General features: G+C 47.4%; 1 long non-coding RNA gene across 4 annotated transcripts in view; it reads right to left on the bottom strand.

Annotated features, from left to right (window-relative positions):
* Window positions 1-15375, bottom strand: part of LOC101903056 (uncharacterized) — a 197437-nt gene that overhangs the window by 27159 nt on the left and 154903 nt on the right. For all 4 annotated transcript variants that reach the window (XR_003037759.2, XR_009496866.1, XR_009496867.1 and 1 more), the window contains one exon: window positions 15211-15305. This is a non-coding gene — a long non-coding RNA (uncharacterized lncRNA). The remainder of the gene's footprint in view (window positions 1-15210; window positions 15306-15375) is intronic.

Raw genomic sequence — 15375 nt, 5'->3', positions numbered from 1 at the left:
TTGCTATAGGGGCAGATGGTTCCCCTCCCATGTCCTCACGCTTCTGCCTGTTCACCTGCGTCCTGGCCGGGCCACTTCCTTGTGGGACATCCTTCTTCTCCAAGGAAGAGATGCTTGAAGGATGACGACACTCAAAGGCTGCCATCATCCGAGGGCATAGCCCCAGGCAGCAGCCCCTCTGATCACCTCATCCAGGACTCAGCTGCCTTCACGTGCCCACACTCTTCCTACAGACATTCTTAATTTGCTAATTCTATTATTTACATATTTTTGTGGGGGAGGAGGTCTTTGTGTTGTGTAGCTTTTGATCTAGACCAGGGGTCCCCAACTTCTGAGATCTAATGCTTGATGATCTGCGATGGAGCTGATGTAATAATGATAGAAATAAAGTGCACATAATAATACAAATGTGGGCTTTCCAGTGGCTCAGTGGTAAAAAATTAGCCTGCTAATGCAAGGAGACAAAGGTTTGATCCCTGGGTCGGGAAGATCCCCAGGAAGAGGAAATGACAACCCACTCCAGTGTTCTTGTCTGAAGAACTCCATCGACAGAGGAGCCTGGTGGACTACAGCCCATAGGGTCACAAAGTATTGGACACGATTAAGCTACTGGGCATGCGCACGCACAATGAATGTAATGAGCTCAAGTCATCTCGAAACCACCACCACCCCTTCCCTTGATCCGTGGAAAAACTGTCTTCCGCGAAACTGGTCCTGGGTGCCAAGAAGGTTGGGGACCACTGGTGGGGACCACTGGTTGAGACCACTGGTTCTGACCCAGCTCAAATAGTGAGCGAGCACTCTGTTGGGGGCACCAGGAGATAACAGTGTGCTTTGGTTGTCACTCTGCCATTGTTCCTTGGTGATACCACATACAAGATCAAACCTCATGGGCGGGGGACTGACTGAGATTTGGGACATTGCTGGTTCTCTCGAGATAATACCATCCCAGCCATCAAATCCTCCCTGCTCTGACCTCTAAGCTCTGACGATTACCTGTCCCGGACCTGGGTCAGTTACTCCCACCAGGAGGAGACTCTGCACATGGACTGAGAGTCCATTAGATACCAGTTACTTCTCTTACTATGGGCTCTGCCCCTGCAGCAGGCCTCTAAGTGGAATCCTGTGAAGTGGGTACCACTGTGCCTGGGTCTCCATCACCACATGCTTGGTCTAGGCTGATTCCTGCCCTCCACCTCCAGCCCCTCTGGGACCCTGGCCTGCCACCTGGCTCTCTGTTGACCATCTACTCCCTGGATCCACACCCCGCTTCGCCCCAGCCCCTGCTTTTCCTTCTCCAGTTTGCCTGTGCTGCTCACATTCTGTCTTGTTTTCTCTGGGTGGTGTTTCACCTAGCATCTTGCCGGCATGGCTAAAAGAAAACTTAGTGAGTGTTCAAGACACCCTGGACCTAAGCAGAACACAAGAGCTGCTGGCCAGCAGGGGGTTCAATGAAGGTCAGGTACGAGGTGAACTGTGGACCTGGCCAACCCTGGAGCCTGCTGTCCTTAGAGGAAGGCTGGGGGGCATCGCCAGCATCTCCTGTGTTCCTGCAGTGCCTGTGCCACTTGCTGGGAATCAGAGGAAGGCAAGACAGATGTGATCCTTAGCCTCCAGGACCTCAGTCCAATGGTGGGGACAGACAACCATCACAAACCAAGTAAATGAAACAGCCCAGTGTGGAGAGCGCTGTCCAGGCATGGCCGGGTGCTGGAGATGGAGGCCAGGCAGCCAGCCTGGAGGCCCACTTAGACCTGATGCTGGGGACGCCCTCTCTGAATGCCTTAATCGCACTTTCAACATGAACTTCCATCACATCTCATACAGATTTAGAAAGACTTCCATCGGCTTCTCTTACATTTTTGCCAGTTTGCTAGTCACAAAATTTTAAAAAACTAAAAACACAATCACCAGGTGGTGAGCAGAGAAACCTGTAAAAGTGAGCATCCCTGGCCCCAGGCACAGCCCCCTCTTTGTTGCCCTTTGACACCTTTTACTTGATTGCACTGAAGCCTGGATTAATTTTTCCTGGCCCGAGGCCCATGCTAATTTGCATGGCTATTCTATATAAGAGTCAGGTCCAGGAAGACAGCAGGCCAGCCTGAATTCACAAACAAAGTCACATCCATCAAGTAGCCACGAGCTCAATATACTTACTGAGAAGAATGGCGGGTAATGAGAAATCCTACTGCGGCCTGAAAGCGTGACTCACCAGGGCTGCTCTGTGGTCAAGCTGATGGGTAAAGCACTCCATCATCCTTATGTTCCCCTTGTCAAACACTTGTGGGCTTCCATTTTGGGCTTTAGACATGTAATTATGGTTCCCATTGTTTCCAAAGCCAGAATGAAGCCTCAGATGATATAATTAATTGTGAGTTAGGTGGAGAACTTTCTTTCGTTGTATGCTGTCTTCTGCGATGTTCATACAAATCCTCATTTTGCCCAGTAATACCATATACTGCCGAACTGCACTAGTCTATAAAGTACACGTTAATGCTATCACATTTAGCTGTTGTTCTGAGTGGGTAACTGGAAGACTTAACGTACAACTGGGTCTAAAATCTATTGTGGGAAACTCCAGTCTTGCCCTGTGTTTGTTGGCATCATCAATAATTCTTATGGTCACTGGGAGTGTTTGTTCATTTTTTTTCACACATTAGTTCATTCAGTCAACAAATATCATTTCAGGTCTTGATGTGAGAGGAACTGTACTACGTATGAAGATGTGTGGTCTCTAACCAAAACTAGAGCTACCATGCATGCTCAGTCACTTAGTCGTGTCTGACTCTTTGCAACCCCATGGCCTGTAGCCCGCCAGGCTCCTCTGTCCATGGAATTCTTCAGGCAAGAATATTGGAGTGGGATCAGGCCTCCTCCTCCAGGGGATCTTCCTTACCCAGGGACCAAACCCGAGTCCTCCTGCAGCTCCTGTATTGTCAGGCAGATATATTGTCAGGCAGATTCTTTACCACTGAGCTACCTGGGAAATCCAGAGCTGCCATATGATCCAGAAATTCCATTCCAGGGCATATATATCCAGACAAAACTATAATTCAAAGATACATGTACCCCTAGGTTCACAGCAGCACTGTTCACAATAGGTAAGATGTGGCAACAAGCTTCATTGGCAGATGAATGGATAAATAAGATGTGATCCATATATACAATGGAATATTACTCAGCCATAAAAAGAATGAAATAACACCATTTGCAGAACATACATGGGCCTAGAGATTATCATACTGAGTGAAGAAAGTTAGGCAGAGAAAGACAAATATCATGACATCACTTATACGTGGGCTCTAAAATATGACACAATGAACTTACCTATGAAATAGAAACAGACGCACAGACACAGAGAAAAGACTTGTGGTCACTAAGGGGGATCAGGAGCAGGGGAGGGATGGACTGGGAGTTTGGAATTAGCAGGTACAAACTATTATACATAGAACAGATAAACAACAAAGTCCTACTGTGTAGGACAGGGAGCTATATTCAACGTCCTATGATAAACCACCATGGAAAAGAATATGAAAAAGAATATATATATATATATATATATATATATATATATAATTGAATCACTTTGCTATACAGCAGAAATTAACATTGTAAATCAACTCTACTTCAATAAAACCTCACAAAGCCAGGGTCTCTGACCTCAAACTGCTGGGCTGAGAAGGTGCCCACCTTGGGGCTGGTGCTGTATCTAAGTCACCTGGGCAGCCTTCTAAAGTCACACATGTCTGCCCACCTCACCCCAGTCTCATCCAAGATTCTAGCTTTCCAGGTTCAGTGGGAGGCCCTGACATGGATTTTGAAACAAACAAACAAAACTCCCATGATAGTTCTGATTACACCCTTGGGTGGTGAACCATGGGTCTAGTGATCTTAACAGAAGTCTGTAGAACTCAGTGCCTCCTTGTGGGGCAGTGGAGCCGTGAGTCCCTCTTGACCCATGCGGCAGGAGCTGCCTTGGGTCAGCGGTGACACAGGCTCCTGAGGGCCCGTCCCCAAGCGTTGGGTCAGGCCTGTGCTGGACACCTGTTCTTATGCTGACTCTGGTTAGGGCATCTCTGCTGCAGTTTGTCCCAGGCTCAGGGGCCCTCATACTGAACTTACCTAGTCTTTGGACCTCTTCCCTTGGTCAGAAGTCCCACCTCCTAGCACTGGCTCTGCAGTTACACCTGGTGACTGTCAGCTACCCACGCCTGCCCTGCCCCCACCCCGTCCAAGAGTTAGTATGACAAGCTCTGGTGTAAATACTGCAGGGTCACTGCTGGGATGTCATTTTTGGGTTGAACGGCGATTATTTGTCTCATGTCAGCTTGTGAATTCTAGCTCGTTTTTCATTTCTAAGTGTCACGTCTGATTATTTTGGATATGACATTCTGCCTGAATATTGGGTGATAATGATGGTGGCGCTAGTGGTAAAGAACCCGCCTGTTAATGCAGAAGACCTAAGAGATGTGGGTTCAATCCCGGGGTGGGAAGATCCCCTGGAGGAGGGCATGGCAACCCACTCCAGTATTTCTTTCTGGGAGAATCCCATGGACAGAGGAGCCTGGCAGGCTACTGTCCAGGGTTGCAATGGGTTGGACACAACTGAAGTGACTTAGCATGCACGGAGACAAGTCAGAAATGGTATATTCAATATTTCACAATTATTATTTATTTATTTGGCTGTTTCAAGTCTTAGTTGCATTATATAGGATCTTTTTTGTGGTGTGCAGGCTCAGTTGCTCGGCTTTCACTGAACCTGTTACGTGGGGTCATATGCTGGCCCCAAACCACGCCTCCTTCCTCAAGACCACACACTCTCCCTTCAGGCATGGACCACCAGGCATACATGCAAATAACGTGAGCAGACATGGTCACCCTCAAGGCACCCTGTTGGGTGGGTGTGACAGCCACACATCAACCATTCCTAGGCGATGGAGGCTGTGGTGGGGTCTGCCCTGGGTCTTGAAGATGCAGAGCAGACAAGCGAGCTCAGCTCTGCTGAAGCAGTGGGTGCCAAGGCTGGAAGCCAGGACATGTGGTGGGGAGGGTGGCTTGCCTGACACAGGGGACAAGGATGGAGGACAGGCTGGGGAGGCAGGTCCTTGACCAAGCCTGACCTGATCTGTGACTGGCTGTCCTGCGTGGGACATTCCTGCCCCTCTGACCTGATCTGTGACTGGCTGTCCTGCGTGGGACGTTCCTGCCCCTCTGCCTCTGCGGTGTGACCTGAGTCAAGCATCCACAACTACCCTCTAGGGCCTGCCGCTGGGCTGAAGAGGCAACTCAGACCTTTGTTCTTGGGAGACAGGGAGGGAGCTGGTGAAGGGTGTGTATTCCTCTTCCTTTTGACGTTAAAACAAACCACATTTAACTGCTGCGTGGATCCCTGTTCAGGTGTCCAACAGCCCTGGCAGCACACGGGGACCCCTCCCTGGCGTGGCCCAGCCCAAATGGAGACATGTCCTGAGCCCTCAGAAAGGTCTACAGCACGAGGCTAAAAATAGGCAAGCAAAGCAGCCCAGACCCAGGGATCAATGTGCTTCGCAGGCCCCAGGAAAGGCAGCTGTATCAAGTTCAGGCTTCCTCCCGCCAAGCCTCAGGGGCGTGAGAGACTTCCCAGCTTGGCTTGGAGCTGGGAAAAAGGGGGAGGAAGTGGAGAGGCAGGATGTGGTGGAGGGCCCTGGGCTGTCTGGAGGGCCAGAGCTCTGAGCAAAAATCCTCCTACAGACTCTTTGAACAGTTTAAAAAAACAAAAGCGTGCACAAACACACACACAGTCCCTAAAAACAGCTCTTTGCTTTAATCTCCTTTGGTGGAAACTGGGATTTGGGGCGGTTCTCATGGGGGTGGCCAGCTCTTGGTTTTCAGGGTCTTCTGAGTATGTACGGCCATCAGCAAGACTGTGATAAGCACCAGATGAACCCTGATAAAGCCATACTCGTCCTAGGTTTAGGGACATGAGTGATGGCAGAGCAGCACTTCCCAGAGCAGCAACTTCTCGGTGGTGATTTGCAAAGAACCTGATCAGGCTCAGTGTGTGATGAAGCAGGAGGCCCTTTTCTGATCCCTCTCTTCCAGCTTCTCTTCTCTCTTCCCTTGCAGCAGTGGAGCAGGTCTGCGATGGCTGGCATGGTTTCATTCGGGGGCGGGGGCATGGGTCCAAGGGACTGGAATTATGATAGGTTTCAGTCCTGATTCCTTGTGTTCGAGGACAGAAAAGACACTTCCTCTTTGCTTCTGAACTCCTTCCGGAAGAGAAAAGCAAAAAGCCACTCGAGGAAGATAGAGCATCATGGTCACTCCTCCGTCCTCCCCAGGGACCCTCTTCTGGGGGCTTCTGTTAGCAGGTGGGTGAACTCTCTTCCAAGTGTATTAAACATGAGAAGCTTTGAGCATGTTTCTGGTGAGTAATACGGACGAGGATGGCTCATTTTTTAGACTCTGACAAGGATCGTTACCAAAATACCTAAGGCAGCTATCGTCAACATTTTGGGACACATATATTTTAAAAACATTGAAAGGCTCTCCCCTTTTACTTCTCATTTTCTATTTTTTTATTTGTAATACCTTAAGTAATGCACTTTCTTATTTCTTAAAGTTTTTTTTAATGTGGATCATTTTTAAAAATATTTATTGAATTTGTTATAATATTGCTTCTGTTTTATTTATTTATTTATTTTGCCACGAGGCATGTGGGATCTTAGCTCCCTAACTAGGGATCAAATCCTCACACCCTGCAATGGAAGGTGAAGTTTTAAACACTGGACTGCCAGGGAAGGCCCAATGCAGTTAATTCCCCCCGCCGCCCCCCTACCCTAGATTTATGGAGATATAGGACTTCCCAGGGGGAGCTAGTGGTGAAGAATCCATCTGCCTATGCAGGAGACGTAAGAGACGCAGGTTCGATCCCCAGGTCGGGAACATACCCTGGAGATGGGCATGGCAACCCACTCCAGTTTTCTTGCCTGGAGATGTTAATTAAACACTGATTCATTTGGAAGGATCACCCGGGCACGAGCTACACCTGCTGCACAAGAACGATGACTCGTGCTGATGCCTATTTCGGGGGGGGGAAAAGGCACAAAGTGGCGGCAAATAGTTTGCCTTTTGGTGATCTGGGAAGGTCTTCACTCTCCTCATGCTTCTGCACCTGCAGAGTTAAAGCTTCTCAGGTAGGAAAAAACCTGCAGTCCCAGGGTGTTGTTAACTTACTGTGTGGACCAGACTTTTACTCCATCCTCCTCCCTTTTATTTCAAAGAGATTTTTGGTTTTTTTGCACTTACTCCAGTTAGTTCTAAAGATCACAAGTGTTAGGGAATAAATTTGTTTATAATGATGAATGGGCATTTTGACAACCCAGGGCTTTGCTTCCAGAGCACTTTTACAGGTGCTAAATATCACCCAACAGGGAAGGAGCACAGGACACCCAATAGAGAAGTGTGTGTGTGTGTGTCTCTCACGTTGCAGAGAGATCGGTGACCTGTTTAAAGCTGCCCAACAAATTGGTGACAGGCAAAGTGGATTGCCCTCAGCCACACGCTCACACGGAGGGAAAAAATGAAGAGGCGAGTCATCCTCTGCCCATCTGTCTTTAATTAGAGACAAAGGAAGTCAGGATTTTTTTATCCACTGGAGAAAAACAGTGCAACTTTACTAGCCAAACACTGAAAATCCCTGTCATCAAAAGTCCATGGGATTGGGCTTCTGGAAGGCCAGCCCAGCAGTAAATGACAGCGACGTGGCTGCCCAGGGAGTAGCTGCAGAGTGAGCATCCCAGGATGGAGTGTCAGGAGCGGCTGGTACTGGATGGGCAGCAGGGTTCTGCCTGCCCTGGAGCCCTCGGGACAGTCGTGGTCCCTTTGCTCTGTTCTCCTGAGGGGAAAATGGCCCAGATATTTTTCCTGATCCAGAAAACCAAAAACCTGAGTCCAAACATTCTCAGTCCAGTGAAAATATTCTGAAACCTCAGAAAAATTCATGCCCCAGAGACCCTCATCCTGACTTGTAATTTGGTCAGTGATCACCCATTTTTAGAAAGGTTCGGGTGGTCCAATTTCCTCTGGGAACTCTGGAGGTTTCTTGGTTTCAGTTTCCGGAGTTTTCTGCTGGCCTCAGAGTTCCAGGGAAATTGAACTGGTGAGGAAGCCAGCGCCAGCCGATGGGCTGCAGAAGGTGGTTTTGTGCTGAAAAAAGGAAAACTTAATTCACATTCCTTCCGCTTTCTTGATACCAGGGAGTTGGCCCGAATACAGCCTGTGTAGAGAGGCTTTGAAAGTTTCATCCCTAATACACCTGCCTAAGAAAGATGCTCCACTAACAATTTCAAAACATTGCATAATGAGCTATACATTCTTTAGACATGTCATTAGATCTCCTGCCACCTCTTTGGGATGTCGGAACCACTAAGCATCAGGCAGCATCCTCCCTGAAGGCCCGAGTTGGCTGGGACCAGGGTGGTGTGCATCTCTGATTTCCACACGCTTTAATGCAGTTCTCTAATTTGAAGCATGCAAACTAGGTTTTCTCCTTTTGGAAAGATGATCCCATACAATTTGGTTGAGGAGCGACGCACATTTCATAGAGAGGATGGGGCCATCCAAAAGGGATAGAAATTGCTCAAATGAACAATTTGCATTTCCTCTCCTCCCCGGGGGGAAAATGAATGCAAAAACATCTGCTGTGAAAGCTAAAGTAAGCTTCAACTCCTTCCTATTTGGTATAGCAGAGTTTTAAGAGAGGCAAGCTGTATTTTTGTTGTTGTCGTTTTGTTTAATGAACACACAGAGTGTGTCCTATACACAAGTGGTCCAGGGCACCAGTAGGGAGACTGAGAATATAAAGTCAGGACAATCAGCTTGTAGCACAAGTTGGTGGAGGGTCCATGTGACAACGGAAATGGTCGAGGAGTATCGGCAAGCATCTCTGGGCAGCCAGGGTAGTCCCCCAGCCAGAGGAGCCATTACCCTACCCTCAGTAATAATAACAAAAAGCACAGCCCATCTCCCTAAATGAGCAGACATCTTTTCCCACTTCTCCAACCCCATCAAATATTTCCCCTTCCAAAGGTAGGACAAGCATAAGTCTCTTTTGTTGTTGTACCAATTCCTTTTTATTCTATAACCAGCAGCAATCATTTATTCAGCTCAGAAGTCTGTGGGCAAGCAACTGGGTGGACTGAGCTGGGAGATTCTACCGTGAGTCTTGCTGGGCTCACAAAAAAACCTGAGCGCTCTGCCGCATCTAATAGTCTCTGATCCAACAACAGGCTGCTGGGACATGCCTGTGGTGGTCCCAGGAACCCAAGGAGAGGACAGCCCAGTGCTCAAGCTTCTGCTTGTGTCACAAAGAAAACGACATGGCAAAATCAGATGCAAGGAGTAAAGAAGCAGACTCTTACCTCTCGACTGGAGGAGTTGCAAAGTCACGTTGTAAAGGGGAGTAGAAGGACGTTAGGGGCTTTGAAATTCATCAGTCAACAAGTGACAGAGTCAGACTCATCCAGATTTCAAAACCCATATTCCTAACACTGATCCTGCAATGCCTCTCGAAAATGGATTCGTTCATAGTTTTCAAGATGACTGTCCCACTTTTTGAGGGAACTTGCCTTCTCTTAGTTTATAAGCCCCTGCTATCTTCAACCCTTGACAAGCATTAGTTCTCTCTGCTGTGTGCCCTTGGGTATCCCTATTCTGTGCATCCATCCACAAGACCATTTATCACACTATAATGAAGCATTTATCATAATACAGTATTTACTATCTAGACTGGGGGTCCCCAACTCCCAGGTCATGGACTGGTACTGACCCATGGCCTGTTAGGAACCAGGTTGCACAGCAGGAAGCAAGTGGTGGGCAAGCGACAGAAGCCTCATGTGCGTTTACAGCTGCTTCCCAACACTCGCATTACCTCCTGAGCTCCGACTCCTATCAGACTGGTGGTGGCATTAGACTATCAGGGGTGCAAACCCTACTGTCACTGTCTCCCATCACCCCACGATGGGACCATCTGGTTCCAGGAAAACAAGCTCAGGGCTTCCTCCTGACTCTGCGTTTTGGTGGGTTGTATAATTACTTCATTATATATCACAATATAATAACCATAGAGATATAGTGCGCAATAAATGTAATGTGCTTGAAGCACCTTGAAGCCACCACTCCTCTTCTGGTCCGTGGAAAAAGTAACTTCCACAAAACTGATCCCTGGTGCCAAAAAAGTCAGGGACCTCTGCTCTAGACAGTGTAGGGATTCTGTCTAGCTACAGCCCTGATGCCTGGCCTAATCTTTGGTAAGCATGTGTTTCTTGAAGCTAATCAAGTAGAGGACAGTTTGAAATGGAGGTGGAGAGTCACTTCTCCAAGGTCAGTATATTCAGACCTTCTCTGTCTGTTTTGGAGGAACCCAGGGAGCCCCCATGGGTATCAGATGGTAATTTCTCCCTCCCAGCTGCAGAGCCATCCATTGTGGGAAAAATCCAGCAATAGCAGGTCTAGAGCTCCATATCCAATCCCTGTTGTTCAATCGCCAAGTTGTGTCCAACTTTTTGTGACCCCATAGACTGTAGCATGCCAGGCTTCCCTGTCTTTCACTATCTCCCGGAGATTGCTCATATTCATGTCCATTGAGTCAATGATGCCATCCAACCATCCCATCCTCTGTCTTCCCTATCTCCTCCTGCCTTCAATCTTCCCCAGCATCAGGGTCTTTTCCAATGAATCGGCTCTTTGCATCAGGTGGCTAAAGTATTGGAGCTTCAGCTTCAGCATCTGTCCTTCCAATGAATATTCAGGTTTAATTTCCTTTAGGATTGACTGGTTTGATCTCCTTGCAGTCCAAGGGGCTGTCAAGAATCTTCTCTAGGACAGGCATTTTATCAAATGCCAAACACAAGTTGGTTTTCTTCTTTCCGTTCAGAGTTGTGCTTGCTGATTTCATTAGGCCCTTGAGCCTGGCATCAAGACCAATTAGAAGACAATGATGATAAAGTTTGGGAGGTGTAGGACTAAATAGATAAAAGCCATCATTCTGTAGATCTGAATGGAGCTTTCTGGCAGGAGTCACTTTCCAGCACCAAAGCCACTGGGACTTTACCTATAAGATGCTTTGACCTTTTAGCTGATATAGCTGTTTCGGTCTGATTTGCAAAAGTATCTGAAGTTTTTCAGCCATGACCTTGGTTTATCTCTTCTTTTTGTCTCTCCTTCTGTCTCTTCAGTCAGAGTATTCTCTGAGTGTAGTTCGGTTCCGTTGGCTGAAGATGTTAGAAGCGAGGGCTGGGTTCAGGTCTGTCTCAGTCCAGCCTGCTTTCCCCTCATGATGAAGGAATTCTGTGCAAAGACCTTATTATTGCTGATCTTGGCACATTCTGATGGCCTGACTGTGTGGGCCCCAGACGAGCCCCCACTGTGGCCAGCTGGATGGATGTCACTAGGGAAACCCTCTCATCTCAGAGGGTCACTTCCTTTCTCAGGCTACAGCCGCGAGAGCCGTGTCGACTGGGGCTGGGAAAGTAGGTTGAAACAGAACTGGAAGAGAACCAGGCTGAGTGCATTTGAAGGTGTCTGTTACCCACAGTGCGACAGATACCTCGTCTCTGCTCAGAGTGACTTCAGAATTATCTCCGTTTGTCTTCAGCTACTGAACGTCATGTGCTGTGGCTCAAGCCATATAATTCACCCAGATATGCACAGATGAACTGGCTTTTCACATCCAAATGTCTTTTCTAAGAATAAGTACATTTCTATCTTGTGGTCTCATGTTTCCAAATATTGCCAAGTGTGTATGCCCAGGGTGTGGATACAGTAGGGCCAAAGCTGAGCTGCCATCTGCATGCAGACATGTTCCTTACATGTCCTCCTCTGCCAGTTTGCTGCCTGAAACCCTCAAATGGGAAACAAAATTTTCAATTCTACCATCTGAACCAAGGACTCTGCCAAGAGGAGAAGATGGAAAACATCCCACGAAGATTATAATGATATGCAGATTCTTGCCTGAGGTTAAGCTTTGTAGGCAATTGGTGGTGGGGAGGGGCAAGGAGGGGTTGAGAGCAGGAGGGTCCTTGGGTCCCAGAAAAAAGAAGAGGAAATCCCATGGACAGAGGAACCTGGCAGGCTACTGTCCATGGGGTTGCAAGAGTCAGACACAACTTAGTGACTAAACCACTACCACCGCCATCTAGGAGGGCACCAAAGGGCCACGCAGGGAAATGAGGGCAGTGTCACCTAGGCTACGCCTTGCCGGGCTTATCAGTGGATGAGTCTATCATCAGCAAAGCAGGCCTGCAGACAAGGACGCTCCATGGATGGGAAGGTGCCTGTCTCCACACCAAGGTCAATAGCACACAAAACTAAGTTTGCGTCCAGTTCACCCTGAACTTTGCAAGCCATCCCACCCCCCGCAGAGCCCAAAGGAGCTGACTCGATCAGGAGACCCAGTCCCACGTACCTGGTTATAGACACAAGGACATGGCCATTGGTTTCCAAACCTTTGCTCCTGATGAATACCTTCAAGGGCAGGTATCCACAGGCCCATGGCCAACCTGGGTCTCTAGGTAGCATCTGCTCTTGATCCACCCACCTGACCCATTCCACCAAGTTCCCCCCAACCCCAGCCGAAATAACCTTTAACATAGTCCAGGAAGAGGATCTTACCAGAAAGAGGGTTTCTCTGCCCTGTGATTTCTCACTCTCTGTGCCTGACTTAACTGGTCGAGCACCTCCACAAGTCTGCTCTCCTTCATGGCCCTAGTGTGAAGGACCCACATGTAACCCCTTCTCATAATCACTTCTGAACCCTTTTGCCAACAAATACAGGCAAAGCCCATGGTGTGTAAGTACAATGGAAACTCAAGTATTGAGCCCTATAATAACTGGGGCTGGACTTGATCTAGACCTGCGGCCAGGCTGAAGAGACGGATCCCAGCTGGTTGACCCTTCAGCTTGGAAAACAACTGCAAGAGTTTCCTAAAGTCCTGGAGCCACCAGCTGTATTCAAAATATTGTGCCTGTTCTATTTATAATAGCCTATTTTAGTAAGTATTTTATTTATAATTTATTTACACGGAAGCAACCTAAATATCCATCAGTAGATGAATGGGTAAAGAAGATGTGGTATATATACAATGGAATTGTATAAATGTATAAATGGAATAGAACGAATAAAATAATGCCATGTGCAGCAACATGGATGGACCTAGAGATGATCATACTAAGGGACGTCAATCAGAAAGACAAATACCGTGTGATGTCACTTATATGTAGGGTTTAAAATATGACGCAAATGAACTCATCTATGACTCAGAAACAGAATCACAGACGTTGTGGTTGCCAAGGCGGTGGGGGTGGAGGAGGGATAGAGTGGGAGGTGGGGGTTAGCAGACGTAAGCTAATATATATAGGATGGATAAACAACAAGGTCCTTCCGTATAGCACAGGAAATTATATTCAATATCCTGTGATAAGCCATAATGGAAAAGAATATAAAAAGAATGCATATATATATGTACAAAATCATTTTGCTGAACAGTATTTAGCTTCACTATCAACATTTGTTTCAGCATAATTAAAGCCATTTCATTCCTTAAAAAAATAGACAGTCTTATATTCATATTTATGGTCTTAGTTCCAGAGTGCCTTTTAATTCTTTACCATTTCATCTTTTTTTTTTTTTAAATCATGTAACATATGGAAAGAAAATGGAAAGATTACTCACTTGACTGAAATCAGGTTTGAAATCACTCTGAATATATTTTCTAACGCTTCCTCATTGATTGCCTTGGAAATAAATAACCCCAAGTGGTAGCATCATATTTATATTTCTAAGTCAGGAAGATTTCTCTTATTACTCTGCTTCTAAAATAAATTCCCAAGAAAGTGCGTTAAGTATCAAAATAGTATTTTCAATATCTGCCAACCTAATGTTCATGTCTCAGCAAGAAAGCATGTAACCAGTGAGTAAACTGCCTCTTTGTCAAACAGAAATATGGCAAATTCTAAGGTGGCTCCTTTTCAACTAAATTGTCTCAGCATGCAGAGCAGCAGGGAGAGGGTTTGCTATAGGACACGGGCAAAAGCCCAATCTTTAGATGATTTTTCCAGGAGGGTATTATATTAAGTTCCAGGGAGAAATGATGAGATATTCGCGGTGAAATGGCACATTTTCTTTCAGAATCACCCGCTCCATTTAAATGCATTCGCTCCTCCAGAATGCGTCCCCGACGGGCCACGGGGTTGCACATGGAGTCCCCGGGATGCAAATGAATTCTGTAACCTGACTGTCTGCTCCCGATTTCCAGGAGGCCTGACCTTCTCTGGATGCACCCCGACTCCACATACATGCTTTTTAAGAGACACGATTTTGTCTTGTCTGAAGCACAATGTAATTAGAAAGCAATCTGGCCCACCCACGCAGCTGCCAGGGTAACTTGGCATGGCCTCCACCTGCCTCTGATGGGGTTGCCCTGGCTGACCTTGGCTGTCCTTGGCTGTCCTCCGAGACGTCTCAGGGCTCAGGGATCCCGGGCAGCACTTGCCTGGAGCCCAGGCTTGGCCAGACTCACATAGAGTCGGGTGTTGTCTGCTGGGAGCCCTGGGGGTTAGACTGGATGGAGCCCACAGCAACCGTGTTCCACGTGGCCATGGGTGGCACAAAGGAGCCTCAGCCATCTGACATGAGCTGCCCACCACTCCACTCAGAGTGCAGAGACCATCCCAGGGCATGTGCAGGCAGGCATGCTCAGTCGCTCTGATTCTTTGTGACTCCATGGACCACAGGCCCTCAAGCTCCTCTGTCTATGGGATTTTCCAGGCAAGAATACTGGAGTAGGTTGCCATTTCCTCCTCCAGGGGATCTTCCTTACCCAGGGATTGAACCTGTTTCTCTTGCATTGCAGGTGGATTCTTTACCACTGAGCCATCATGGCAGTCAACCAGAAACACATCCAAACCCCAATCCCTTCATCCCATCACTCACAAACTTTGCCTGCAACCTCAAAATCCCAGTCCCCCAGGCCTCCTTTTAACCCAGCTCTCTTCCCCAATAAGACCCCATGCCCCATCAAGCCAGCTTTCTTTTTCTGCTCTCAATGACCTAAAATTTCCAGTCTCTGCCCCTAAACACTCTAACATCCTCAACAGTTATTTCCATGCTTAATTCTACATCCTCCAATTCAAGTATTATTCTATAGCCAGATTTCTTTCCCAAATACATACCTTTGGTCATGTTACAATGTCATTCTCCTGCTCACAGACTTCCAGTGGCTTCTCATGGTCTCCAGTTTCCTTAGTTGGGTGCTCTGGTCTGATGCCTATTTGTGTAAATAAAGTTTTATTGGCACATGGTCACTCCCATTCATTTACATACTGTTTATAGCTGTG

This window comes from Bos taurus, chromosome 13 (genome assembly GCF_002263795.3).
Source record: "Bos taurus isolate L1 Dominette 01449 registration number 42190680 breed Hereford chromosome 13, ARS-UCD2.0, whole genome shotgun sequence".
In the NCBI taxonomy this organism is placed as follows: domain Eukaryota; kingdom Metazoa; phylum Chordata; class Mammalia; order Artiodactyla; family Bovidae; genus Bos; species Bos taurus.
Note: the sequence above shows the minus strand (reverse complement) of the source record. Positions and strands in the feature narration are given on the sequence as shown.